Raw genomic sequence first — 25,604 nt, 5'->3', positions numbered from 1 at the left:
ATGGCCATCATCAAAAAATCTACAAACAATAAATGCTGGAGAGGGTGTGGAGAAAAGGGAACCCTCTTGCACTGTTGGTGGGAATGTAAATTGATACAGCCAGTATGGAGAACAGTATGGAGGTTCCTTAAAAACTAAAAATAGAACTACCATATGACCCAGCAATCCCATAGCACAAGCAGCCACATAGCACAAGGAGATCATCTCGGTGCTTTCTGACCATCTAGAAGGGTGGGATAGGGAGGATGGGAGGGAGACGGAAGAGGTAGGGGATATGGGGACATATGTATACGTATAGCTGATTCACTTTGTTATACAGCAGAAACTAACACAACATTGTAAAGCAATTATACTCCAATAAAGATGTTAAAAAAAAAAGAAAGGGATATGACGATCAAATGTAATGCATGAAACTTTATTGTATCCTGGATTTTTTTTAAAGTTGTGCATTAATTTCAACATTAAATGTATATAAGATGATATTACTGGATGTTTAATTTTCTTAGGTAAAACGATAATAATAATAATATTAGAGGTGGTAGGACAATATCTGTATTCTTAGGAAACATGAAAGTATTTGGGGTGCTGTGTAATGTCATCTGCAACTTATTTTGTTTAATTTCAGAAAAATACATACAAATGTAGAGAGAGAATAGAATGTGATAGGATGTTAAGAATTTATGATAAAGAGTATGTGAGTGTCTCTGCTCAATATTATGAAACAACCTAAATGGGAAAAGAATTTGAAAAAGTATAGATACATGTATATGTATAACTGAATCACTTTGCTGTACACCTGAAACTAACACAACATTGTTAATAAACTATACTCCAATATAAAATTAGAAGTTTTAAAAAAAAAATGGAAAACAAAGAGTATACGAGTGTCTTGCTTTTTATTTCAACTTGTTTACAATTAGTAATTTTTGAAAAGTTAAAGGTTGAGGGAAAAAGACAATTATTTTTAAATTTAAACATTCATTAATATTTTTTATTCCCCTTATGTCTTATTTTCTCCATAAAAGCTTATGTTCCTCAACCTTTTCATGCCCCTTACTGCAGAAATTTCCAGTATAAACGTCTCTTTGGAGACTGGTAGCAATTACAGTTATCTCTGAACTATGTAGTCAATATTCCAGATGTATACAGATCATAATAAAAGGTATATTTAAAAATAACATAAAGCATCAAAAGTTCAATGAACAGGATCATCCAGTAGATAATACGTTAAAAGCTGAGTGCTAATTTCTGTTTCTGTGCTTTCAATTTTTTTCAAGGTAAGAACTTCAACTATTTCTTCACAGAAAGTTAGAGAAACCCTGTGGTAAAATTCAAAGCTGCCTTTAGCCCAATACTTCCCACCAAGTTAACAACAAAGTTCAACCTAAGTTATTACAAGACTGATAGCTGCGTTACCCCACACGTCTTACTACATGTAAAGATCATCTTAAGCTCACCCACAAGATAAGCCAGCGAGTCCAAAGATCAAGAAAGAAAGAGCACCAAAAGCTGCAGGTTAAATCAGTGAGAACTCAACCTAAATTGGGGGAACTGAATCCAAAATCGATGATGACAAAGCAGATGGCACACATATTTCTCATCTGGCACTCTGCCCAAAAAATAGCAGACCAAGAAGGAATTCTTATGCAACAAATGAACATATTTTAGAGATACTAACTCAAAAACAAAACGAAACAAAACTTAACATGTTCTTTGATTTTTTATTTCTTATGTCCTTATCATCAAAGAAAGTAGGGGATTAATGAGCAAATCGATTTAAAGGTCAGCTTTCTCAACTCCGAAACGTACTTCCAATGGAAAGAGATGCTGCTTTAACCAAATTAACATATGATTTCACAAAACTAATGAAAATCCCTGAATAATAGGCTTGTCACATTTCATGTTCATTTTCTGACCAAAAACTGGTTTTTACTAAGAACTGCTTCAAACACGTTAATGAATGATCCTTAACAATTGGCAGGATAAAGTAAATAAGGAAGCCAAAATCCAAAATAAAGTTAACTTTCTATATTCCAAAATAATAACATTTGGCTGTGAACAATTAAAGATAATAATTTGTTATAGATTTAAATGTTTCTTTTGAGCTACAAAGGGCAAATAATATATAGTACATTCCAACAGTCACAATACTATTATACTATGAAATGTAGGGATTACATTCTCTACTTCCAAAATCAGACAGTTTAAAAACTATTTTTGTATATGTTTAAAAATATCAACAATAAAGAAGTTTTGTTTTTCTTTAAATTAGTAAGAGGTTTTATAGCTTATTGCCCCCAGCAAATATCAGGAAAACAAGTTTTTAAATTACAGATGCATTTTAGAATTCTCACTTCTGCAGCAAATCCATACACTAAGAATATCTTGCCAAATAAATGAACTGCTTCTAGCGATGACCTATTTCAAAAGAAAAATCTAACTAAAATTTGTGCGAATGAAACTAAATGGACTCTAATGGACTACTTACCTCAAAACCTACTTATGCGTTATCTACATTAAAGCCATTATGAGAAATAGCATGAAATACTGTGCCATAAATAATACTTCTTTAAAAAATAAGCTAAAACAAAAAGTCTAGAGGTTATATTTCTATAATACCTGTGGTCTTCACCTACTTAGCTCAGTATCTTTTATTGTTTCAAATAAAACAGTATAATTTCCTTTAGTAAAATAAGCATTGCTTAAGGGTTCTGTAAGCACTGAAAAACAAGAAAGCAATATTTACTCTTGTTATTTGAAAAATATCTTCATAGTTAACATTTACTGAGCATGTTTCATATGCCAGAAACTGAATAAATAATTTATATGTATTACCTTACCTAACCCTTAAGACAACCCTCTAAGGTAGATACGATTACTATCATTTTAGAGATGAGAAAAGTAAAATTCAGAGAAGTAACTGTGGCAGATCACTAAGCGTTGCCTAAAATCTAATCTCTCCTTTCGTAGTAAGAGGTATAGTTGGGCACATGGCCATCCAGCCCCCATTCAGTTCGTCGTGCTCATGCACCAGGTTCTCACCAATGCTTCTCACTGGTGAACTAAGTTCCCTCGTGACTGGAGGTGACGTATGCACCTTCCATGTCATGTGCTTCTGTCCCTTCTCACAGTGGAACACAAATGTAGAACTGAGGCAACTTCAACCATTCAGATGATGACAGCGCCCTAAGGGATGGCAGAGAACCAAAATAAAAGAAATAAACAGTGCTCAAAGTGCCTATCCACCCTGGACGATCGTCCACCTGTGAAATAATGGAAAATATACAGACCGTAGTCTCTGGTCCTGGTTCCTGACACAGAGCTCCTGAAACCCTTATAATTTCCAGGTGAAAGGAGCATCTCCTGGTCTAATGAGGTAACTCTGGGTGAGCTCCTGGATGAGGGCTGGTCACCAGAAAGAACAAGCCATGATTAGAAGCTTGGACTTTTCAGCCCCGCCTCCCATTCTCTTGAGAAGGGAGAAAGGCTGAAAATGGACTTAATGATCTGTCATTGCCTACATGATAAAGCCTCCATAAAAGCCCAATTATATGGGGTTCAGAGAGCTTCCAGGTGGGTGCACACATCCACGTACTGGGAGCATGATGTACCCCAACCCACACGGAAAGAAGCTTCTGCACTCAGGACCCTCCCCGACCTGAGAGGGTCCTTCATATTTCTCTTCATCTGACTGTTCATCTGTATCTTTTATCATATCTTTTTTTTTTTTTTTTTTTTTTTTTTTTTTTTGCGGTACGCGTGCCTCTCACTGTTGTGGCCTCTCCCGTTGTGGAGCACAGGCTCCGGACGCGCAGGCTCAGCGGCCATGGCTCACGGGCCCAGCCACTCCGCGGCATGTGGGATCTTCCCAGACCAGTGCACGAACCCGCGTCCCCTACATCGGCAGGCGGACTCTCAACCACTACGCCACCAGGGAAGCCCTATCATATCTTTTAATGAGCTGGTAAACAAAAATAAATGTTTCCCTGAGTTCTGTGAGCTCTCCTAGCAAATTAATCTGATCCAAGGTGGGAGGAGATCATAAGAACCTCTGATTTGTAGCCAAGTTGGACAGAAGTTGTAGGTAACCTGGGGACCTACTTCTTGCCCTTGACATGTGAACTGGGGTGGGGGGAAGAGTCATGGGACTGGGACCTTAACCTGTGGGATCTGATGCTATCTCCAGGTAGATAGTATTAGAACTGACTTAAACTGTAGGGCACCCAGGTGGTGTCCCAGAGGATTACTTGTTGGGGGAAAACCTCCAAGCATTTGGCAACTAGAGGTATCAGAAGTGTTCTGTGTGAAAGAAAAGGAGACACGCAGGGCGGAAGGAATGAAGTTTTTCCAAAACACTCTTTCAGGTAAAAACAAGAGAAATATTAGAGAAAATGTTAGCAAGCAATGAGCTTCTATCTTTAGAGCCACTGTTTTGGGGAAGTGTCGATTATACCAGCTTAGCTCTTACTCAGAGAATCTTAGAAATTGGTAACAGAAATAGGGTGCTGATATTATATAAATATAAAATAGGAGGCACTGGCTTAGCAACTGGGTGCTAGGTAACAAGAAAGAAGCTACTGCTAACTGGAAAAGGTTATAAACTAGTGACCCTTGTTTGTCACAGTAAAGTAGTTGGTGAATCTGTCACCTGAGACAACCTGTAAGGCAGCTGAACAACATGCCTATAGAACCTACTGCTCTAAGAAAAGTAGATGGAAAGTGCAGGAATGGGTTATTTCTGTAATTTCCAGGTATTCAGCCAGAATTAACTGTCTAACATTGATGGGGCTATTGTCACAAGGAACTCCTGGAACTAACTGCATACACTCTTTAGCAAAAGTCTAAGACTTTCTTACCTTATACAATAAAAATATCAGTGTTAAGATGCCTTAGTACGTCTATTTCTAAATTAGTTTCATCCTTCCCTCAATGAGAATTGAACAGAAAGCGCTAAATAAAACCTTCTCACATTTTGGAAACAGAGAAATGGAATATTTTATTTCCAAAAAACTTTCTTAGAGGAAAACAAATTTTTAATCTTATTACCACAGTTATCCAGTAAACCTTTCGTTTCACTTTAATATTACACACATCTAAAAATACAACAATTAGTAAGATATAATATTTCAAACACACTTCCTTTAGAAATGTTTAATTATTTTAATTGGAGATTTTGTATATTTTGCTTCACTTGTTCTCTCTCTCTCTCTCTCTGTCTTATTATCTTTTCATTTCCAAATTTAGCTAAGGATTCGTTAGAATTTCATTCAAGGTCAAGTTGTGTGTTTCTTTAAAATACTGGGAAGTCATAATCCTCAAATATATATGTAAATAAAAATTCAGTGTTATGTTAGTTATTATAAGAAACTTTGGTTCCTAAAAGTGCTGTCAATTTAAAGACTCACAGTACTTTCAAGCACCCCCACCTTCTACAAAATGGAGACTAGATGTATGAATAAAATTAAGTAAAAGAAAGAGCCTAAAAAAGCACTAGTCAAAAAACTAAGAAAAATTATAGAAATAAAACCTTGTCTCAAATGTCATCTTCTTGATAAACACCAAAATTTATCCAAGAAATGCCTGCTACTTTCTATCCCTAAATATATTTTCCCAATAGCCTACTTATTTAACAGTGAAATTTAGACCACGATGTTGTGTTGGTTGCTTATTCAGAAGAACTATAATGATTGTTATCCCTACATTCTCCTTTTTCTTTAGGCACATAACAAATAATAAAACACAGAAGTTTTAGGTTTCAACTAAAATGAGAAGTTGGATTCCATTTAAGTTTGTAATTTACTCATTTCCTAACCCCTGACATGGCTTCAAGTCTTTTAAAATTATTTAAACTTTAGCAGCTTAAAAATGGGAGAACAAGAGAGATAATGTCTATGTCTGAGCAGAATCAGGAAAGAATACTTAGTTGTGCCTAATGAAAATGTATTATATAGCAAAATTTGAGACAGTCAGTTAAAAAAAACTATCAAGTTTGAGATTTCTATAGATGCTTCCATTCAAAACAAAAAAAATAATTATATACTCAAAAGAATTGAAGCCAGGTCTCAAAGAGATATTTGTACACCTACATTCACAGCAATGAGTTCAATAGCAATTCAATAGCAAAAAGGTGGAAACAACCCAAGTGTTTATTGATGGATGAATGTACAAACAAAATATGATATATCCATGCAACAGAATATTACTCAGCCTTAGAAAGTAAGGAAATTCTGACACATGCTATAGCATGGATGAACCTTGAAGACATTATGCTAGATGAAATAAGCCAGTCACAAAAAGACAAGTACTATACGACTCCACTTATATGAGATACCTGGAACAGTCAAATTCATATAGACAGAAAATAGAATGGTGCTTGTCAGGGCATGGTGGGGGTGGGGGGAAGGAGAAATGGGAAGCTTTGCTTAATGGGTATAGACTTTCAGTTTTTCAAAATGAAAAGAGTTCTGGAGATTGTTCGCATAATAATGTCAATGTACTTAACATTACTGAGTTTTACATATAAGAATGGTTATTTAAGGTGGAAAATTTTTATGTTATGTGTATTTTACCTCAATTAAATTCTTCAATCTACACATGGATTTTTTTAACAAAGCATGTACCGGGCTTCCCTGGTGGCGCAGTGGTTGAGAGTCCGCCTGCCGATGCAGGGGACGTCGGTTCGTGTCCCGGTCCGGGAAGATCCCACATGCTGCGGAGCGGCTGGGCCCGTAAGCCATGGCCGCTGAGCCTACACGTCCGGAGCCTGTACTCCGCAACGGGAGAGGCCACAACAGTGAGAGAGGCCCGCGTACCGTAAAAAAAAAAAAAAAGCATGTACCTATGGGAGGGGTGAACAAAACAGAGATAACAAAGATGAAAAAAGATAATAAAAATCATGTTTCAAAATCTTGAAAGCAAGCAAGCAAGCAAGAAGCTAATCAAATGTAACATCACAAGAGTAGTAGGCAGTTATAAAATTCAGTAGGAGGGAGAAGCACTTCCAGAATGGCCAAGTAAGGACCCCCCAAAATCTGATCCTCCATAAAAGCAATGAGAACACTGGCAAAAATTGTCAAAATCAACTTTTTCACAATTTTGGAAATGAATGAAAGGCTTACTACATTGTGAGAATGATTAAGGCACAAAAAATGGTTGTGTCACAATAAGTACAGTGAGCTTAGTGGCATTTTCATTTTCCCTATTTCCAATCACTCTCTCCCCAGCATCACAATACCCTTAAAAATCAGCATCATTACAGCCACAATGACTGAAAAATCCCGTACTCTAGCAGGCAATGGAGAGAGCAAAACGGGTTTGGAGTTCCACAAAATGGCTCTATCCCAGTGAATTGTCACTATTTGACCTGGCAATTACTTGGAAAAACCCTACTCCCAGGGCTTGTGTTTATTGGACCTAACTCAGAGATCACTCAATGGAAAAAGCTCTAGCCCCATAGCATTTGTTGAAAACACTCAGCTGCAATTGTTTAACAATACAGATGTCTATGGCAGCAATACCAGCTGGAGCAAAGAAGAGGCTGGCTTAAAAACTTAAGAGAGATCTGGAGAACGAAATGTCCATGGAAGGATTTGAAAGGCTCTGACATATTCCTTACAATTGAAAAGACCACATTCACGTGCAGCACTATGCACATACCTAAGAAATATCTCAGGAGACCCCCATTCTTTCAGCTCTGGCTGATCTTGAGGCTCTGCGCATGCAGGAAATGAAGGCTACAGCGCAATTGTCAGCTGCCTGGCTACTTGATGAAGGCGTGCCCCAACGTGCACATAGAGCCGCTCAGCAAAGACTGAGATACTTATTGGTTTCAGACATTTAAGGAAATCTCTGTCTAATCATTAACTGACCACTAAGGGAACCAAGCTAAAATTCAGTAGCCACATGTGACAAGAATGTAGACTTTCCAGAATTTATTCAGTAAAGTCAGTAAATAAACAAAAAACAGCAACAAAGAGCAAACACACCAAACCTTGGGGAGGTAGGAAAATTCGATTTTCAGAGTTGCCATATGATATTATTTGAAATGCCCATTTTTCAATAAAAACTTAAAACATACACAAATAAACAGGAAAGTATGGCCCATACACATGAAATAAAGCAGTTAAACAAAATATGTCCCTGAGAAGCCCAGATTTAGGGCATACTAGACAAAGATTTAAAAATACTAAAAATATGTTCAAATAACTAAAGGAAACCATGTCTAAAGAATTAAAGGAGAATTTAAAAACATTATTTCACCAAACAAAGAATATCAATATAGGGATTTCCCTGGCAGTCCAGTGGTTAAGACTTCACTTTCCAATGCAGGGGGTGCAGGTTCGATCCCTGGTCAGGGAGCTAAGATCCCACATGCCTCGTGGCCAAAAAAACAAAACATAAAACAGAAGCAAGGTTATAATAAATTCAATAAAGATTTTAAAGAAAGAATATCAATATAGAGATAAAAATTATTTTTAAAAAGAACCAGATTAAGATTCTGGTGTTGAAAAGTACAATACCTGAAATGGAAAATTCACTAGAGGGGTTCAACAGCAGATTTTCATAGGCAGAAGAAAGAATCAGTGAACTTGAAGATATGTGGATTAAGATTATCCAGGCTTAGGAACAGAAAAAAAATGAAGAAAAATTAACAGAGCCTCAGAGACCTATGAAACTACAAATATTGTATCATGCCATGCACACTGGGAATTCCAGAAGGAAAGGAAAGAATCATTATTTGAAGAAATAATGGCCAAAGACTTCCCAAATTTGATGAAAACATTAATCTATATATCCAAGGAGTTAAATAAACTCAAAGTAGGATAACTAAAAAGAATCCACACCAAGACACATCATAGTCAAAATGTCAAAAGACAGAGAGAAACTTGAACACAGCAAGAAAAAGTCTCATCAAACCAAAGGATTCTCAATAAGATTAACAGTTGATTTCTCATCAGACACTATGAAGGCCAGAGAGCATTGGAACAACACATCCAAATCAGTGAAATTTTAAAAAGTTAACCAAGACTTCTATATCCAGCAAAATTATCCTTCAAAAATGAAGAAGAAATTAAGACATTCCCAGCCAAGCAAAACCTGAGAGAATCCGTCACTATCAAATCTGTCTTACAAGAAATACTAATAGGAGTTCTTGAGGCTGAAATGAAAATCACTAAATATTAACTCAAATCCACATGAAGACATAAAGAGATTTGGAAAAGCTAACGACATAGTTAAATGCAAAGTACATTATAAATGTATTTTTGTTTTTGTTTTTTGCGGTACGCGGGCCTCTCACTGCTGTGGCCTCTCCCGTTGTGGAGCACAGGCTCTGGACGTGCAGGCTCAGCGGCCATGGCTCACGGGCCCAGCCGCTCCGTGGCATGTGGGATCTTCCCGGACTGGGGCACGAACCCGTGTCCCCTGCATCGGCAGGCGGACTCTCAACCACTGCGCCACCAGGGAAGCCCTAAATGTATTTTTGTTTACAACGCTTTTCTATTTAAAAACAACTACATAAGACAATAACTATAAAAGTGTTAATGATGGGCTTACAATGTATAAAGCAAGGAATTAAGCCATACTGAAGTAAAGTTTTTGTATACTTTCGAAATGATGTTGAAATTGATCTGAACTTGATTGTTTTAAATTAAGAATTTCACTGTTAATAACCAGGCAACAACTAAGAAATAACTCAAAAATAATCATAACAATATTATCAGGAATGACAGAATAAAGGCCTATGAAAATTATCTTCTCCAGAAAAGCAACAACAAGAAAATTTAAATGGCACACTACAAAACATATATATTTAATGCAAGTAATGGAGGAACTGAGGAACAAAAAAAACATAAGACACACAGAAAACCAATAGCAAACACACAGATATATATCCATCTGATAAACAGTAATTACATTAAATGTAAATAAATTAAACACTCCAATCAAACATTCTAGTTAAACACTCACCAAAAGGCAGTGATTGGCAGAATTTATTTTTATTTTTTTATTATTTTTTTTTCAGAATATATTTTTAAATGAGTCAACTACATGCTATCTAAAAGAGACAATTTAGATTCAGAGACACAAATGGGTAAAAGTAAAAGGATGGAAAAAGATACATCATGGGAACAGTAACTAAAAAAAGAGACGGAGTGACAATGCCAACAATAGACAAAATAGACTTTAAGGCAAAAATGGTAACTTGGGAGAAAGAATATTTTATAAAGATAAATGGGTCAATTCAAAAGGAAGACATAATGACTACAAACATATATGTTACAAGGGGCTGCAAAATACATGAGTAGAAACTGACAGAGTTGAAGGGAGAAAAAGACAATTTAACAATAGTTAAAGATGTCAATACTCCATTTTCCATATTGGATTGAACAATTAGGAGATCAACAAGGACAGATATGCACCAAAAGCACAAGAAAGAAAAAAAAAGATACTTGGGCTTTATCAGAATTACAAACTTTTGTGCTTCAAATGACACTGTCAAGAGAGTGAAAAGACAATCCAAAAAACATAAGAAATATTTTCAAGTCATATGTCTCATAAGTGTCTAGAATCCAGAAAGTTACCCAAAAAATCTGTACAACACAAAAATTTTTAAAAAAATAAATTTATTTTAAAATTGGCAAAGGATTTGAAGAGACATGCCTCCAAAAAAATATATACAAATGGCCAATAACCACACAAAAAGATGCTCAACATCATGAGTCATTACAGAAAAGCAAATCAAGACCACAATGAAATACCACTTCATACCCACCAGAATGGTTAAATCAAAAAGAAAAGCAATAACAAGTGTAGGTAAGGATATGGAGAAATCGGAACCCTCAGACATTGCTGAGTAAAATGTAAAATGTAAATGTAAATGTAAATGTAAAATGTAAATGTAAATGTAAAATGTAAAATGTAAAACTCACTTTGGAAAACTGTTTGGCAGAGCCTCAAAATGATAAACATAGAGTTACCATATGACCCAGCAATTCCACTCCTAGGTGTATATTCAAGAGAACTGAAAACATATATCTACACAAAAACTTCTACACAAATGCTCATTGCACAATTATTCATAATAGCCAAAAACTGAGAACATCTCAAATGTCCATCAACTGATGAATGGATAAACAAAATGTGGTATATATACACAATAAAATTTTATTTGGCTATACAAAAGAATGGCGTGCTAACACATGCTACAATATGGATAAGCTTTGAAAACATTATGCTAAGTGAAAGATGCCAGTCACAAAAGGCTACATATTATATAATTCCACTTTTATGAAATGTCTACAAGAGGCAAATCTACAGCCACAGAAACTACAGTGATGGTTGCCAGGCACTGGAGGCAGGGAAGATGAGTGACTGCTAAGGACACTGGACTTCTTTTGAGGGTGATAAAAAGGTTCTGAAATTACAGGGTGGTGATGGTTGCACAACTATGTAAATATACTAAAACCCACTACATTGTACACTTTAAGATGATGGATTTTATGGTATGTGAATTATATCTCAACAAAGCTATTATTTTTTTGAATCAGTGAGGAAAATGAATACCTACAGAATGACTCACCAAGATAGAAAATAAACTATATTCTGTTTTATAATCAGTACAGACCCAGACTGTGGTGGATGTAAAGATGATAATAATGTAAAGATAAATAATAAACAGTGCTAATCTTTAAGGAATTTAGTCTTTAACAAGAAGTATAATCAATAACAAACCTTTGGAAAGAATTTTGATTCCTTCACCTAGTTTTCACTCTCAAAATATATAAAATGCTAATTTTACCATGACAAACTTTCATAGAAAACTCAATTCCAGCAAACTTTAAATATTAGCCAGGACTTCACTGGTGGCGCAGTGGTTAAGAATCCACCTGCCAATGCAGGGGACATGGGTTTGATCCCTGGTCCGGGAAGATCCCACATGCTGCAGAGCAACTAAGCCCATGCACCACAACAACTGAGGTTGCACTCTAGAGCCTGTGAGCCACAACTACTGAGCCCACGTGCCACAACTACTGAAGCCCACGCACCTAGAGCCCGTTCTCTGCAACAAGAGAAGCCACCGCAATGAGAAGCCCGCGCACCACTAGGAAGAGTAGCCCTCACTCGCCGCAACTAGGGAAAGACCGCACGCAGCAACGAAGACCCAACGCAGCCATAAATAAATAAATTTTTTTAAAGTATGTTTAAAATTTTTTTTAAATAAATAAATATTAGCCACCACCTAAATTCAACAACCAGATGCTAAAGGTAAATTAACTCGAATTCTATCTCTAGTCACACTTCTCTCCAAGCGCAGTAAGTTCCAAGCTGTGGTCCAGCCTCCCAGCTCTGTTGCACCGTGTGATCCTAGCTTGGGGGTGCCAAGAAATTTCCATGACCTCATTTCCTCACCCTGGACCCAACTCCATGCTTACTTCCCCTTCAGATTTTACAGCGCCAAAATTTTATGCCTTTAGGCATCTAACTCTTTCCTTCAAACACCATTAGTTACTGAGGTTCTTCAGACATATATTTTAAATCAGGTCATCAAAGCAAGTGCAGCTCCCTTCTTTTACGTCTTTTTATTTCTTTTATTTAGTAAAGATCCAAAATGGTCCTTACCAGGACCAAAAGGCCTCTCCCTGTGTTTGGTGCCCTGCACTAGAAAAGCCAGGTATTCACACCACCACATGTTTTGTTGCTCCAGAACAGGGGTTTCAAAACACATGCAGGCAGCATATGAATTTAGTTTGGCCTGAGCCATTCTAAAAACATTTTAATTACCAACATACTATACCCAAGAGATGTTTTATGTACAAACATATATTTTTAGCTTCATTTGAAAAATCTGACGATTTGGCCATGCTGCACCCAAATTCCCATGTGGCAACAACTGGGTGACCTGAGTGGTGACACCTCCTTCCCCTCTGATGAAGAATGCCTCTCCACGATCCTCACCACTCCACAAGGTTTCCCTGCACAGCACTTTACGCCAGTTTCACGTGTGTCCTGCTGGCTCTGGAGGGGTTGGAGTATGAGAACCGAGTCCAAATCCAGAGAGTTAGAAGTTGTTTCTAATCATAAGGGGAAGACCTTTTCCCTTATATTTGGTTTCAGGTTGCATGGCCACTTTCCTCTACCTTTGCCAAGCTCTCCTAGTTTCTCACTCCAAACTGCTTCAACTTCCTGTAATCATCATCACGTCTAACATCTGTACCACTCACTTACTTAAATTACCCTGGGGCACTCCTACATAATTCTGGCCCGGCAAGAAGCAGTGTTCATTCCAGGCCAACACGACAGAAAGCACTGAGGATCTCACCCACAGACCAATGAAATCTTCATTTCCAGACTCACTTCTCTTTGAAGATAAATGCTCCTCCTAAATTTCTGAATTTTGTGTTAATAATAAAATGCTTCTCAAACTTTACTGTGTATAGAACATATCTGAGGATCTTGTTAAAATGCAGATTCTGACTCAGTAGGTCTGGCTTCCGGGTGATGCTGATGCCACTGGTCTGTAGACTACACTTTGAATAGCAAGGAGTTAAAAGGCTTACAAAGGAAGAAGGTTTCTGATATGGGAATTATCTCAATGAATCAGACCTCCAAGACTTGACTTTCTGCCATTTTAAAACTACAAAAATAGTAATCTTTTAGCATCTGTGCCAACTTAATATCTGATTTATATAAATAATAGCCTTTCATAATGGTCCATGAAAAAGAAACACGTGGTTCCTTCAGCCATGAGGCATTGATCACTGTATATGTATTCACTTCATGATCAATACTGAGCATTATACAGAGGTATCAGCCAAGTTTCCATATCTTCAGAGTACTTAAAGTCTAGTTGGCAAAAAGACTAATAGCAAACAAAATAAGTAGTGCACCACCTAAAGCAGCAGATGATTAAGATCTTAATTGCTATAAGATAGTGATTCCCAAGAGTGGGGCATATTAGCATGTGGGAGGAAGGTATCAAACTAAATACACTGCCCTCAATCCCCTCCCAGATTAGGATACTCACTCTACCCCCAATCTTATTGCCAATCATGACAAAGGAAGCTACATTTACTTCTAGAAATGCCATATCCTTCATAAGAGTAAGATGGGGGGGGATGATGAAAAGCACCACTTTTAAATGACACACAGAAAAGTAGGTAGAATGGGTGGGCATTCCAGGTGGGAAGTGTTCCTGTGGTAAAAGTGCTGAGGTGGAGATGAGTCTGGGGTATTTATGGAATGGAAAGAGGACCTGCCTACTGGAAGTAAACCAGAGTGGTCCACTTACCACCGCCCCATTCTAGGTGGAGGAAGCATGGAAGCGATCTCCTAAGAACTGGATGACCACCATTAACAACCTTGAAAAGATATTTCTTCATACAAAGGCTGAACTAGTTTGCCTCTCAGGTCCCTTCCAATTTTTCCTCAACTGCAGAACAAAATTTCAATTTTCCTCTAACATGGAATTCTAACCTGAATCACATGCCTTGCCTGATGTTGACCATGAGAAATGAGTGAAGAGAATGTGAACATGTAGAAGTGGATGTGTATAAAAGTCTCAGTTATACTTCCTTCTCTATCAAGGTCCTCCTCTACAAAGCACTTATCACACTTTCAACTATGTTTTCTTCACTTTTTACTCACAAAATATTTCAAAATTACATTCAGGAGATCATACAGTTCAGAAGTTAATATAAAAGTAGCTGAAATACCACCACCCTAATGTAAAAATGTTTACATTTACATTTCTGCCACATTTGCTTTGCAATTACATATTTACTTGTTTATTCACATTTTTGTTACCATTGCCTATATCCTAATTCAATTTTCTGTTTTATCTGGTTAGGGCCATGTCTGAATACTGACCTCATTTATACCTATCACTCAGCACACAGCCTGGCACATGTAAGACTCTCAATGTTTGTTCAATGAATAATGCATGAATGACTTCTGTCCTAGAATGAAATAATGGCCTTCACTACAGAAGAGTTATTAGACAAAAGACAATCACTCCATCTTTATTAAAGTCCAAAAAGAAAGAGAGAAATGGATCTTTTTTTTTCCTTTTTTTTTTTTTTTTGGCCTCACCTGAGGCTTGTGGGATCTCAGTTCTCCAACCAGGGACTGAACCCGGGCCACAGCAGTGAAAGCCCGGAATCCTAACCATTAGGCCACCAGGGAACTCCCCAAGAAATGGACCTTTATTGAAGGATGAGGGTTAAAATTTAAATGTGTGCTATAACTGGATATTCCACATTAGAGTGGGTTGGCTGAACAAGAAACAGAACTTCCCTAGAGGCCCTTATCCCTCTTGCCCTGGATAGCACATGTATCTGCTAAAAGACATGGACAGAGAGGAGATGAGCTCTCAAAGTATCTTGTAGTTTAAAGATGCCAACTCAATAGCTTAAAGAGGGAAAGAACAAAAGAAGAGAGGGAGGCAGGGAGGGGAAAAAAGAAGGAGAGAAGAAGGAAGGGAAGGGAAGAGAGAGGGAGGGAGGAGGGAAGGAAGGAGAGGAGTCCTATGCAAAGAATCCTAGACCACTAGAGAACATTTATATTTTTTCTAGGTTAGGTTGGAGGCAATACAGATCGTGTTCTGAAAACCCTCGAGTACCAAGTCCATTTATCCGAAATGAAGCCAAGCCTAAGGAAAAAGTATAAGAAAAGTCATGTCCAATTGTCAGACTTCTCCACCTCCTTTTACCTATACTCCTGGCCAGCCAGTATCTTAACACAAAATCCTAAAACCCTGGGTTCCTCCCACTGTGGTTCCTTACATGCTCTCAAATATTAAGTATACACGCGTACTCTCTCCGCATCAACTTTATGGGATCTAAGTTCTATTCCTTTGTGCTCTTATTCTTTCAATAGGTCACTGAGAGGTATTATGCTTCTGATTTAAAGGACTGTCCGTTACTGAAAATATTTCCTCAACTCTTTTTTTTTTTAATCTCCTCTACTCTTTATGGTCAATGTGGACCTCCAACTCTCTCTAATGAAAAAACTGTCTCAGTCCTAAGACTGTGGCAGATTGTTTTATTTGTTAACAATTCTTCCTTCCCTCCCTGTCCTTGACACGGTTCCCTGTGGGCAGAGTTTAGTACTGAGGTATGCCACTTGATACAAGAGAAATCATTTCTAATCCACGTCATGAAGAAACATTTTTCTTGCTCCACAGATATCTTACACCACAGATAAAATATCATATGAGCACCTTTCCCCTAAACAGCCAGGGTACATCAGCACAGAGAAGCAGCCTTATACTCCCTGCCCATCACTTTGCACAGCACATGCAGATACTCAGGGGCCGCAATTTGGCTGTACCCAGTTTTCACTTTCTTTTAGTATTTCCTCAAGATCAGAAGGTGCTACATCTTCGCTGTGAATGGAAGAGCATGTGGATTGGCTTCTAGGTACAACTTCTTTTCTTCATGAACCCATCACCTTCTTATCTGTACATGAAACTTATGCTCTGTCAGTCCTGCCTCCTGAGGACTTCTCCAGTCTCATATATAATGGTTAACCAAAAGAAAAATCTCTTCCCCTATAGCACGAGTTTTCAGTGATAAATGAACAAAGCATCACCAAGTGCTCCTCCCTGAACAAATGCCAAAAGCTGATTCATTCTCTGCATGACATCGGTGGGTTTCATCCAACCATAAAGTGAAATATCTGCTAGCGTGCACTTGATAGTAATCGCTCTTCCCTACTCCACTGATATTATGCAACAGCCAACCGTGTCATTTGACAAAGGAATTGTGTCAATAACTTCCGGTTTCTCTCTAAGGATAATGTTTGTCTTTAACTTTCCAGCTGATTTTCCAGGTGTCTCTTCAATAAAATGACTTATACTTACTTCTGTTACAAGGATCCTTTAAGGAAGCTACTAGAGTTTTAATCTCTTACCCACCGTTAGCAGTATAATACATTAATTTTGTAACGGAAAACATTATTGGGTACTTGCCCTGGGAAACTTGAATAGTATAACAAGGAAGCCACTGTGCTTTGTTTGAAAATGACACCAAAACATCCATGGTTTCACAGACAAAGTTTCATAACAGGCAATGACTGGGGACTTGGAGCGAATGGATGGCAAGCCCAATAAAAAGCAGTTTGAGATAGTCATCATCATACTTCCATATGCACTTTTTCATTTCAGCTACTGTTTTGAAATCATCACTCACACAAACGTCCTTGTTTTTACACATACAGATACACATTTTATATTTGGAATGGGATTCGGTTCTATAAGTATGTTTATGACATTCTGAACTGCAGCATTTACATTACTATTTTCATCACTATTTTCACACTGCAATGAACCACTTTTGAGCCACTGATCTATTTTTGTGAAACTGAGATACAATTTAAGACCAGCAACAACAAACTATGCTATTTTAACAAATAAACAATAAGCAAATGACATAAAAAGTATATTAACCAAGATGAAGTGCACCATGATGAAGTGCTTATGAAATGTAAGCTATATTGACCAGTGCAGTCTTCATAGCATGAACACAATTTTTTACACCATAATAACTTTTAAGAACATAATGGGATTTCTGATGAAATTATAATTACTCTCATATCTCAAGGTCCTACATGCTCTGCCACTCCTACACTATCTTTCTGATTCACATTTCGAAGTCCCCCCCCCATCACTCCATCCCCTTGTGTTGGTCTTCTTGCTAACCTTTGAACACAACCAAACACATTCTCACCTTCAGGCCTTCGCACTGGCTGTTCCCTCTGCCTGGAACACTCCTCCCCAGGTATCTGTATGAGTAACTTCTGTCACTTCCTTTAACTCTTTGCTTAAGGTCTCTTTCTTCATGAAGGCTACTCAACTATATTTATCCTGCTCTACTTTCTTTCTTCCAAAGCACTTATCCCCTTCTACCATGCTGTATAATTTGGTTTATTGTGCATCTCCCACTCCTACCCCTCCACTCCCAACTGAAAGAAAACTTCACAAGGGCAGTTTTATTCATTCAGCAACTAGATTCATGGAAGGTGCTAAATAAATAGTAGTTGAATGAATGAATCAATAAGTGAAATGTTTTCACTGCTTTTCCTTTTTAGCCACCAATCTGTCTGTGGATCTTACTTTGAGAATTAAACAGAAAATGGAGAACTATCAAATGATTTAAGCAAGAGAACTACACAAGGTCAGAAGATGATTTAAAGTTTGGAGAGGCTGGACTTTTTTTTTAGTTTAAAAGTCAACCCATGAAAAAAATGATGAAAGTCACAATTTTCCAAATGACTAGGTCTTCGTAAGTAGTTAATTTCAACCCCACAATACACATATCTATAGATATATGATCAATGTTTGTATATATACACATACACATATATGCATGCACACATTAGACATATGTTGAACAAATCTAGAAGAAGCTAAGGACATTTTTCCATCATATGGGCATTCTTCATATAAAAGCTAATGACTTAGGTAATAGTTAAGACAACCATCCATCATAATTTTCCTGGGATAGCCCAGTTTATACTGTTTGATCTGGTACCCCTTCCAGTTAGTATCCCCTTTTACTCTCAAAAGTGTCCGTATCTGAGCAAAAATAATTACATGGTTATCCTACTCATAAAGAAGATACATACATTTCTTCTTATTCAAGCATGCCAACCAAGCTTTGGAGGATTTTAGCCGAGTGGGTGTGGAAAAAGTGACAGCCATAATTAATTGTAACACCTGCTGGCCAGCACTGCAAGTGAACTCTTTCAAACAGGCAATTCTTTAGCCAAGGAGCACAGTCATTGTTGAAGTACATGCCACAAGCTTCATATATCTAGCTTTAGAACTCAAATCCCCACCAGGTCACCTGCACAATCTCCAGCCCCTATGAGAATGTTCACGTGATGAGTGGGCACAGCACATTCTTCTCTGCAAGCCCTTTGTCTGAAAAACTGAGACCCAAACCCAAGACTCTAGTCAAAAGAGAGGGCAGAAAACAAAGGCTCTTCTATTATCCTCGTGGCCCAGAGGGCTTGGAAACTAGGAGAATGTGGAGTCAAGTCTTCACAACGACACATGTGTTTTGGTCTCTCAGTAAATTCCAAGAACTTGACCAAACACTAGATCTTGAAACTTTCATTCATATCTGCAAAAGCCATGCACCCATCAGGTCTGCAAACAGAATTTTGTTGAAGCTGCTCTCCCAAATCATAGGAATTGTCCCAATTCATGCCAGCCCTAGGTAAACAGGCACATTCTTATTGTGCTCGAAGACAATAATAACCTGGGATCAGAGCCAGAGTAGACACTTAATATGTCAAGGAAAAAACTATTTTATTTCTTATATGTATAAATAGATGACAAGCAACCAATTACATCAGTCTTTTGTCTTCCTTGCTATTTCTTTTTTCCTTATGCATTTTTTGGGTTTTTTGGGTTTGTTTTTTTTTAACCTTTCTTACCTTTGCATTTAACAAATTAAAGACCGAAACAAAGCCAGACTCAAAATTTGAAGTCAGGAGAGGGTGGTGAAGAAAATAGTGAAGATTCCTTAATACCTAGGGTGACCACATAATTTATCATCCAAACCAGGGCACTTTTAAATGTGAAAGGGGATGCATTTGATAATTCAGATAGGTCAACAGGAAAAAACCAGGACTACTGCAGGCTAACCAGAGGGTGTAGTCACCCTTCTAATCCCTCATACATTTTCCTACACAAAAGACATCCTGTGTGTAAAGAAGCAATTCTGCCTCTGCTACATCAACCGAACTTCAAATATAGTCCTCTCTCTTTCAGGCCAGGCCTGGCTTTCCACAATGGAGCTGGAAATGTTTTCACTCCACCCTGCCATTCCCTATTCGTGCAAAACTGGCTCCATTTTTACTCAAGAAAGCAGGCAGCAACACACTAGAATGTGGATGCAGGCCAGGTGCCCAGTAAGCCCCAGGCCTGGTGCCTCGGGTTTCTCATAAAGGAATACTTCACAAGAAAGGAAGCAACCTGGTGAGAAGGTACACAGATACCAGCCACGGATTTAACAATCCGAATCTGAATGTTAGACCCTTTTGTTGATGCCAAGGCACACAATGAAACTGGACAGAGCCCGAAAGCTACCTCCCCAGCAGCACACATTCATCCAAAAGAAATGGCTGTGGCATCTGTCCTCAGCTACAGGTAACAGCCTTGGTTTCTTTGCCTTTTGCTGAGATCAGTGGTGCAGAAGGATTTGAAAAAAGTAAGAAAATATGTTTTTTTTTTCCCTCAAGATCACAGTTCCCACGTTAAACAGAGCCAGTGCTTACTTTTACCCCATACTTCCTGTTCAGGGGGGTCAAACATTGCTCATGTTCTTCATTAAATTTAGTCCTGTGGTTAGTGACTATTAATTCACTGGAATATTCTCCCTCACATGCATGCAGAGGGGAGACCAATTTTGCAATCTAGTTGGAATCTACAGCACAGAAGAATCTATGATGGTGGTAGGAGCAGAAAAGCTCCAGCTGGCTTATCTCAAATGTTCAGAATGACTGATTTCTTCAGGGACTCCATAGTCATTCAAAAAGATTCACTGCCCAAGGCTGTTCAATGCTGTGATGGAGGCAATGATAAAGCAAATGCCTTAGGCTGTTAAGCCTTATAAAAGTAGAGTACTACCCATAGCTGAGAGTCTCATGACAAATGCTGGGAGCCAGGGAACCACCTGTCACAGAGATGGTAGAAGAAACTCCTTTTGAATTCATGCAGATTGGACTAAGTCATTCCAGCTAGGAGACACTATGAGTCCAAGGGGCCATTTGTATACAACTGCTGTTTTCCCAGTGATACGATAATCTTAAATTCAAAGACATTTTTGTTAATATAACTGTTTAAACTGCTTCACATAACCACAATTGAGGCCAAAATGGGCCGAAGGAATAATCAAAACAAACAGCTCAATAATGACTTTTTAAATGTTCAAAGAAAAAAGAAACTAACTGGTTAGGCTGCTGGATGATAAGGTTATAATGCCTCCTTTGGGAGATGAAAATTATGGCTTCCCCACCTGACCCCATCTCCCAACAGTGAAGTGGATAATTTCTGAAGAATACAATGACCCTTTATGCTGGGCTTCTCTTGTCTGCTAGGGATGCCATCTGTCTCCCACACTATATAAACAATCCCTGCAGGAATCTTCTGATGCCCAAACAGATTAGCAAACTCCAGATTTTCACACCATTAATAATATCCCCATCCAGATTAGGCTTCTTGCTTTAATAACTCCAAAGATAAGCCTAATAACTGATCCTTTTTGTTTACAGGTAATGTGAGTGTCATTTTAAAGATAACCTCTCAGAACACACAGCCATCTGTTGGAGGGGGAGCGGGTGGAGCTCTCTCTAGGCAACAGAAGAAACGAGCCCTTGAGGGAACAGAGGAAATAGTAAAATGAAAATCATACTTATGAGACAAATGAAAACATGAAATTTCACCAGGTCTAATAGAGGACTCTAATAATTACATTAAAATCTTTTTCTTCCGAATGACAAACTAGAAAACTATTCAAAAAAAGACAAGTTTCACACTTTGACAAAGGCATACGTACAATGAGAATTCAGAGTTTGCTTGACTCTAGGACGGTGAAAGCAGAAACCGTACTGGGAAGGCTAAAGGCCCCCGGGAAGTTTGCCTACCGTTCACCTCTACCTACGAGGATTGCTGACGCTTGCCTTCTCCAAGTTTATTATCGATTGATCCCCTGTAACTCTGTGAGCTCTCTGTATTGTCTCCAAAGACTTCCAACTCTAAAAGAAATAAATGTACCTGTAAAGCTGTTCCTAAATTAATAATAATCAAGGAAAAACACCTGAGCTCTGCTAATAGCGGAAAACACAAGGCATGGAAGAGCCAGACCTCTGCAGTTGCACGTCCTCGGAAACGTCTACGTCTAAATCTGCAGCCCCAGTTTCCTCCAAGGCCCCAAGCCCCCGCAGAGGATGTTCACAACACGTTCCAAACCAAAAAGGAAATGAAGCCTCCGCTCCCTCAAGTGACGCTCAAATGGACCCAAAAGTCTCAGCTCCCCGGGAGAACCAAACCTTGAAACACGTCCCAGTGCCTCTCACCCGCGTCTCTGGGCAGCGGAAGCCGAAATGTCAAATGAATGACCGCGCCGGGGCGAGAGGGAGGAAAACAAAGCCACCTCCCGCTGTCCGGTACCTGCGGCGCGAGGGCCGGGCCAGGGCCGCGCACTCACCTGGGGCTCGGCGCCCGCTGCCGCCGACTGCGGGTGGGGACGGGGCCGCCGGGCGACAGGGCGCCCCCGCAGTCGCCCGGACCCGCGGCCCCGGCGCCGTCCGGCCGGCCCGCGCACGCCGCGGGGAAAGCAGGCGACCGGGGGCGCCGCCGCGCGTAGCATGCAGCTCCCGGCTGCGGCGGCCGCTCCCACGGGGCCGAAGGACCCTACGCGGCCGTCTCCGACCCGGCGACTCCGAGGCAGCGACGAGAGACGCAGCGCGGAGCCGAGCGCGTCCAACGCGCCCCTCAGCGGCTCTTCCCGCCGCCTTCCGCAGCGGGCTGGGTCTCGGCTCGCCTTTGTGCTGGCATCCTCCTTCGCTCCCAACGACGCCCGGAGCTCCCCGGGCGGCTCCGCGCCGCCGCCCACCCCCGGGTTACGCCGCGCCCCCCGCGCGGCCCGCCGATTCTGTCGAGTCAGCAGCGGCGGCGGCGGCGGCAGTGGCGGGGACGCGCGAAGCCATATCTCCCGCCCGCTCTCGGGAGGGCGCCAGGGGTCTGGGCGTCCGGAGCAGGTTTACGGGCGAGCTCGGCGGCCCGGGCGCGGCGCGTTCCCGAGCGGCCCCGCAGCGCCTGGCTCCCCGCCGCTCGCTCTCCAGGCGTCGCCCGCGAGCCGCGCGCCGGCCCGCCCGCGTCGCCCTCTCTCGCCGCTCCCCGCGGGCTCGCCCGGCCTCCCTCGCGCTGCCACTTTCCTCTGGCCCAGCGTGCCCGGTGCCCGCCCTGGCCCTCGGGGGCCGAAGGGTGCGGGCCGCTCACCTCCCGCGGCGTCGGCGCCCCTCCCGCTGGAAGCCCGGGAGGCATCTGCCCGCACCTCCCTGCGGGGCGCTGGGCTGGGGGCTTCCTGCACGTCAGGAACCAGAGTGGGGGAGGCGGGAGGGGTGAGGGGAGAGGGCGGGAGGGACTGCCAGACCTTGGCCAGTTGGACCTTCCCGGGGAAGGTGTGGGAGAGCGGGGCGGATGCAGCTGGGCGAAGGACGAATGCCGAGGCTTTGGCGGAGCCCGAGCTGCTCTCCTTCTGCGACGCCGAAAGACATGAGGGTTCCGAGAGGCGCCGCGGAGGAGGAAGACCCTCTGAGGTCAAGCAGGCTGGACTCTTCCTAAATCCCCCCGGAAGGCTGAATGGAGGAGTGTCATGCCTCGGTTTCCCCAACTGCAAGGGCAAGACGGTAATACTCGGGTCACCTACACGGGGTGTGGTCACGATTAAAAATGGATTATTGAAAGCCCTCCCAGCTACTTTGCCTAAAGAGGGCACTCAAATTAAAAATTACCGTATTAATACTTTCAGCTTTCTGTTTACTTCTTTTGTAGCATCTTCATTGACTCAGTCCCACTTAGGGGAAAGAGTAAAAACGCTGACATATAAGACGATTACCCACTATGCGTGATTATCTATCTGGATAAGGGAAAGATTTACTCGATTTTACAGTTTAACTACAACCATAGGAAAGAAGTCCCAAAACATTTTTTCCACAAATAATGGGTATCCTTATTTACGGTTTTTTGAGTATGTACTTTCAGTATTATCCATTTCTCTGATAAAGCTATTCATTTTTCCTTTGGGAACTACCCCTCCCCCCTTGCCCACGAGTCTCTGTGGTTCCAGGATACTGACACCTCCCACCCTCACTCCCCAGAACTGGCCAGTCTTCATATTCCAGACCGCAGTGATTGGTTCTGGGATAGGCATATTGATCCAGGAACTCAATCTGGGGTTTTTGCTGAATCAGTTCAGAAAAAGAAGCCCTTCAAACTAGAATAACTTATTTGGAAGGATATAAGCCAGTGATAAATACCACCAATGCCTATAAATGAAGTCAAGTCAACTTCAAGAGAAGGAAGACTGTGGGAGAGGGGATGATATCTTTTGAGACTTAGGAGGCAAATGTATCTGAAGTGAACTCTACCCCCGAAGGCAAAAATCCCCCTCCTCTCCTCAAGGCAGTTTCAGTTGTGTTCTGTCACATGTCACAAAAAGCCCTGACTCATTATTCCTCTGGATCTTTCCATCCCAGGCATCATTGCTAGGCTACTCCAGTGAATTGATGAACAACCCCCCCACGCCCCCCCAACACACACACACAAAAGAAAAAAATGGTCCTATTCTTGTACTTGCTGGAAGAGTAGGGATCCTGAAAGATCCCACATGATGTTCTCTTTCTACAACTTGCTCTAGACTCAGCAACCCCACAACTGCAACCCTTAACCTCCTGTGTTGATTAAGCGCTGTCTTACAATCTGGCTTTAAACAAAAAAGCATAAAATTAAATAGAGCTAAAATGGATCATTATTGCTGCCCTTAGGTTTAAAAAACAAAACCTTTTTCTCTCACCTTAAAAGCAGTCCCATATATCCTTAAAAAACTACAAATACAACTACCATATGACCCAGCAATCCCACTACTGGGCATATACCCTGAGAAAACCATAATTCAAAAAGAGTCATGTACCACAATGTTCAATGCAGCACTATTTAGAATAGCCCAGAGATGGAAACAACCTAAGTGTCCATCATCGGATGAATGGATAAAGAAGATGTGGCACATATATACAACGGAATATTACTCAACCATAAAAAGAAACGAAATTGAGCTATTTGTAATGAGGTAGATGGACCTAGAGTCTGTCATACAGAGTGAAGTAAGTCAGAAAGAGAAAGACAAATACCGTATGCTAACACATATATATGGAATCTAAGAAAAAATGTCATGAAGAACCTAGGGGTAAGACAGGAATAAAGACACAGACCTACTAGAGAATGGACTTGAGGCTATGGGGAGGGGGAATGGTAAGCTGTGACAAAGCGAAAGAGTGGCATGGACATATATACACTACCAAACGTAAGGTAGATAGCTAGTGGGAAGCAGCTGCATAGCACAGGGAGATCAGCTCAGTGCTTTGTGACCACCTAGAGGGGTGGGATAGGGAGGGTGGGAGGGAGGGAGATGCAAGAGGGAAGAGATATGGGAACATATGTATATGTATAACTGATTCACTTTGTTATAAAGCAGAAACTACACCATTGTAAAGCAATTATACTCCAATAAAGATGTTAAAAAATAAAAAACTGTGTATCGGGCATTAAACATGAGGCTGAGGCTTCAAATAAGGTTAATAGCAAAGTCATCTTAAAATCTCAGACTTGCAAAAGTGTGTAAAGGTTAGGTTCTTTCATACCACACTCCCCATCCCTGTCACTACCACTCCCCAAACTGGGGCCTCCACTTCACAGGATCCCTGACTGGTTCTCACTTAGCCTCTTCCTGAGCTGTTCCTGTGAAGAAAACTCAGTATTTCATTAGCTGGTCAATTCTACATTTAAACTGGCCTAACATTAGACAGTGATTCCTTAT

The 25,604-nt window shown here is 40.3% G+C and overlaps 1 protein-coding gene across 3 annotated transcripts in view; it reads right to left on the bottom strand.

The window, feature by feature from the left end:
* Positions 1-23,418, bottom strand: part of HECW2 (HECT, C2 and WW domain containing E3 ubiquitin protein ligase 2) — a 417,892-nt gene extending 394,474 nt beyond the window's left edge. The window contains exon 1 of one of the 3 annotated variants that reach the window (XM_060302114.1): positions 23,163-23,418. The gene's annotated coding sequence lies outside the window, so the exon portion shown is untranslated. Of the gene's footprint in view, positions 1-22,214; positions 22,271-23,008; positions 23,071-23,162 lie in introns of those variants that run through there. The other 2 variants (XM_060302116.1, XM_060302118.1) reach the window with 2 other exon arrangements.
* Positions 23,419-25,604: the final 2,186 nt, after the last annotated feature.

This window comes from Globicephala melas, chromosome 7 (assembly GCF_963455315.2).
Source record: "Globicephala melas chromosome 7, mGloMel1.2, whole genome shotgun sequence".
Classification (NCBI taxonomy): Eukaryota; Metazoa; Chordata; class Mammalia; order Artiodactyla; family Delphinidae; genus Globicephala; species Globicephala melas.
The sequence above is the reverse complement of the archived record's forward strand: the minus strand, read 5'-3'. Positions and strand labels throughout refer to the sequence as shown.